At 49.4% G+C, this 4,682-nt stretch overlaps 1 protein-coding gene across 5 annotated transcripts in view; it reads right to left on the reverse strand.

Moving 5' to 3' along the window:
- The window catches only part of SSX2IP (SSX family member 2 interacting protein), a 43,546-nt gene extending 39,968 nt beyond the window's left edge, over positions 1 to 3,578 (reverse strand). For 2 of the 5 annotated variants that reach the window (XM_040470806.1, XM_040470802.1), the window contains exon 1: positions 3,456 to 3,577. The gene's annotated coding sequence lies outside the window, so the exon portion shown is untranslated. Of the gene's footprint in view, positions 1 to 2,858; positions 3,021 to 3,206; positions 3,357 to 3,455 lie in introns of those variants that run through there. The other 3 variants (XM_040470805.1, XM_040470803.1, XM_040470804.1) reach the window with 3 other exon arrangements.
- Between the last annotated feature and the right edge of the window lie 1,104 nt (positions 3,579 to 4,682).

Here is a 4,682-nt window from a genome sequence, read left to right on the forward strand (position 1 = left end):
GGGGGAGGGAGGGGGAGGGGGGAGAGAGAGAGAGAGAGGGAGGGAGGGAGAATATCTTAAGCAGGTTCCACACCCAGCAAGAAGCCCCACTAGGGGTTTAAGCTCACAACCCTGAGATCAGGACCAGAGCTGAAAACAAGAGTCAGAAGCTTAACCAACTGAGCCACCTGGGTGTCCCAAGAACTTATTTTTCATTTAAAAGGCAATTTGTGGGTCTTCTCTCATCTCGGAATCCTACAGTGCTAGGGCCTTTGTTTTTTAACAGCCCTTAACGACACTTAGTTTCTGTACTGCATTATAATTTTATTTCTCTTACCGAACTACAAGTTGCTTGAAAATGGAGCTATATCTTATTTATCTTTGTATCCCTATTCCCCCAATCTTGAAAGTAAAACATCCTTGATAAAAATTGGTTCTATGAATAATCACTTTTCTTTCCTACAGTTTCTGGGGGCTTCAAAAACTATTTTTTAACTATATTTAACTGTTGAGTAGGGCTGAGGTCTCTTAGATTCTACTTAGATTTATCTACATTCAGAACATTTTCAGATCATTCAAATTACTGACTTTGGCAGAAATACCCTTCTAAAAATCTAGTATAATTCTCCTGGATAAAAACCATTTAAAAGCGGGGTGCCTGGGTGGCTCAGTCAGTTAAGCGTCTGACTTCGGCTCAGGTCATGATCTCACAGCTCTTGAGTTCGAGCCCCATATCAGGCTCTGTGCGGACAGCTCAGAGCCTGGAGCCTGCTTCGGATTCTGTGTCTCCCTCTCTCTCTGCCCCTCCCCTGCTCACACTCTGTCTCTCTCTCAAAAAATAAATAAACACTAAAAAAAAAAAAATGTATAAAAAACAAAACCATTTAAAAACTCCCTAGCATCTACTGGTCAAAGGTCATAGCTCTGTTCTCTAACCTTATCACTAACACACCCCACCTGACTCCAACAACCAACCCACTAGTATTTCCCCAACAGTATATTGGGCACAACGTGACACCATGCACTTACCAGGTGAACTCCTTCTCTGTCAAAACACAGCCGAAATTCTCCTTTCTGAAGCCTATTCCTAGTTGCAATTTTTCTTTTCTATTTTTGCTCTCTCCCTCCCTACACTGTTAATTTCCTACAAAACAAACTCCTCAAGGCAACACTCATCTTTTTTATCCTTAGGTCTGGCAAGCAGCAGCTCAGTGTTTATTAAAGCATAATTCAGTACATCTGCTGGTACTATGTATACTACTGACCCACTATCAAAAGTAATGATTTTAGGTTGTTTTCCATTAGCAATAGTGAATGGTGCACTTCTCTAGGTCACCTCTGAATTCAAGATTAACATCTACCTTCATTACCAGCTAATCATAATCACCATCACTAAAGACACAAAAAGCCCCTCACAGTATCAAAACCCTTTTGTGTCTTGAGCGCAACAAACCAACAAGGCATATTCACAGCTATCGTAAAATGTATGAAAAGAAACACTACCTAAAAAGCTTTGGACTGGCTCTGATTTAAGGATGTGAAACGAACTAAAATCACACACTTGTGGGGCAATGTCTTTGACCTTTTTATCTGTAGGCACATACTACACATATAAGGATACTTTTGTCTACTTTTATAATGTCCACCTTTTTAAAACCTGCTTTTGTCAAAGAGCAGCTAGGTCGGGTTTTAGGAGAACCCATGAGTATATACAATCTTTGTGCCGGTCTTGAGGCTTCTGACAAACCATCTGAACAGTTAACGTTTTAGTTCTCATATATATGCCACCTCGGCATGCCTGGAACAGAACGTACTTTAACAAGTCTTGTCACAAGGCACAATGTGTTATGAGGAGATCTTCACATTTCAGCCTAGAATAACAGTCTTTGCAGTTATCTTCAAGCTGCTTCACCCATGTTACTTAATCCTAGGGCTTTATTATCTTCATTGCACAGATGGGGAAAGAGGAGGGAAGGAAGGGATAAAATGACTTGGCTGAAGAGGCCCCGCAAAGTCACTAAACGAGCCTTCATTTTATCAGCTGCTAATCCTCTTTTCAAAGAACCATTTTGTTTGAGGAACTTTCACTGACAGCAAACAGAACAGTGGGTCAAATTGGTCATTAGCTTTTTTACTTGTTTAGTTTGAAAAACATAAGATTCCTAGGCCTCTGTGTTATGATAGCTATAGGAGAGTTTTGATGGAAGTTCTGTCTGAATCCAAGTTCATAAATCTACCTCTAACTTCTTCTAAATTTCAAGATAGCTTGACTTCAAGTTTAACTCTAAAAGCATTTTTGTCACTCTCCAGATCTCTCACTCTTTTCAAGTTTTATTCAATCTCCTAAATGTGTCAAGTCATACCTACCTTTCAGCTCAAGATCAAGCTACCAGAATTTTCTTCTACCTAAAGAGTAAACCAATTCCTCCTGAGCCATGCAATGTTCCAAGGCATCCATCTTTCACCACCAACTGTACAGTCAGACTCCAATCTGTGTTAGGGAAGCTTTAGCAATTTCAAACTCCAGGCCGCTTCCACTCAGTTTAGATCCACTCTTGGAGGAGTGCCTCTTCTAATCCTCTCCCCCATTATGCCCCACCCACGAAAGGGAAATCTCGATTCTCTCAGATTCAACAAGAACTGTGCCAGAGTTGCAAGTAATGACAATCTGGCAATCACAACTACGGACCTTGAAATGAGGTAATAATCTAAAGATCGCCACATTACACGTGCTAGGAACAAATTATTTAGCAGATTCCATTTCCTGTGGCTTGCAAAACAGGGCGATCAGCATAGGCTCAAAAGCGGGCAGGGAGCTCACAATTCGGCTTACCGTTCTCTACTGTTAAAATTCTACACCAAAATATTTTCACACTTGCCTGCCTTTTAGATGATGTAAGCTCTTCCCCTTGACTTTTAACTAGACCTCCATCGGGGACCTCTTCCCCCGCAGCAGCCACGGGCCGCTCAGTCAGTAACTCATCCGAAGGACTGCCTCTTGCGGCTCGCCCCAACAAATCCCGAAGCCCGCATGCCCCGCAGCCTCCGCTAGCGACACACCGCAGCCCCAAACTGGCCATCCCCTCCTCCCCCACGTCGCTCGTCATCCCACGCCAGGCGCCACCCTCTCTCCATCCGGGAGAGGATTTGGGGCTCCGCGGTCCGGATTCCTCCCGGGGGCGCAGCGCTGCGACCGCTAGCGGGAGCGGACCGGCGCTGGCACCTACCTCCCACCTCCTCCTCCAGCCACGGCCGGGGTCAAAGCTCGCCCGCCTCCTCCAACGGCCCCAACGGCCGCGCCAAGCCTCTCGCAGAGAAGCGGGGCGCCGAGCCAGGTGCCGGCGCTCACCTCCGCACCCGCCCTCTGGCTCCCAGCCGGCGCCCACCCCAGGCCCCGCCGGCGCCCCCGCCCCTCTCCGGGCGGGCGCGTCACAATCCCCGTTCGCGTGGCTGGGGGGGGGGGGGAGAGTTCTCACCGTCACCGCCCCCGAGAGCGGCGGGGGAGGCACCGCTCGCTGTCTTAAGCCGGCTCTCGCAGCCCCGGGGGCCCGCACAGGCGCCGCGGCACGCAGCGCCCCGCGCCGGCGGCCCCGCCTCCGCCTCGGGCTCCCGCCTTCCCCGCCCTTGGCCGGGCTCCGCTCCTCCCCTCGCGGCCACCCCCAGCCTGGGCAGGTTCGCTAGGTTCCCACCCCGCCCCCGCGCCGCCGGCGCCGCAGGCTCAGCCGCCTCCCATTGGCTCCTCCGGTTGCTAGGCGATGAACAACCGCGGCCTGCATTGGCCCCCAGAGTCTCCTCCACCCCCTCCAAAAAAACCTAGAGAAAAAGAAAACCTTATCCCTAGAGCCGGAGAGGGATGCGGGCGCAGCTGCGGCTGCGGCACCTGTTACGCCCTGTGATTCACCCGGGCCCTGCTCCCCGCCCCCTCCTTACGCCCGCGGGGCTGGGGCCCCTGGGCTCCGTGGGGGAAGCGGGTCGTGGCTGCTTCAAGGCACGTGTTCCGAACCCCAGTGAACCCCAACACCCACCCTAGAAGCAAAAATGAAGCATCCCAAAAGAGCCACGTGCGCTGGCAAAAGTGGAGAAATAAACCAAACAACAGCCGGCACCCAGAATTAGGTCAGGCCCAGGGGAAGGGAGGTTCAAGCGTTGGGAATCATGGATGCAAACAACCCAACCCGGGGAAAGTTACATGTAAAATTAGGGCAAAGAAACGGACCTGGGCAGAAGACAGCGAGAAAACAGGATGGCACTCGTGAACTAGAAGTTTATGCAGAAATGTCCCACACCCACTCAGCAAAATATGTGCAGAGAAAATGAATGCCTGTGTTGCTCCCGTAGCGGGGGTCAAACCGGCTCCTCCCCTCTTCCATAGCAGCCTAAAATTCTCCAGGGAGGAAGAGGGGCCGGGGAAAGGAAAGAGATCAGATGGTGAAGTCGCAGGCATAGGAGCGGAGTTAGAAAAAACACAAAGATGTGCTTTGATGGATTTTGTTTGTTTTTAGTGGAGCCAATGGATTTACTCAAGAGGAGAGAAACAGGTTTGGTATTTTAAGGAGGCTCCTGAGAGCTCTTGGAAACCTAAATAATTGAGACAAAAACAAATATTAACACTGAAGAACAAGGGAGGGTGTAGTGCTCCCACCTCCCCCGCCCCCAATGTACACGCACAGACCCCCAATCCTGGATGAAAGATCAAGGCGAGA

This window comes from Herpailurus yagouaroundi, unplaced genomic scaffold, assembly GCF_014898765.1.
Source record: "Herpailurus yagouaroundi ecotype Mexico unplaced genomic scaffold, PumYag 77, whole genome shotgun sequence".
Lineage (NCBI taxonomy): Eukaryota > Metazoa > Chordata > Mammalia > Carnivora > Felidae > Herpailurus > Herpailurus yagouaroundi.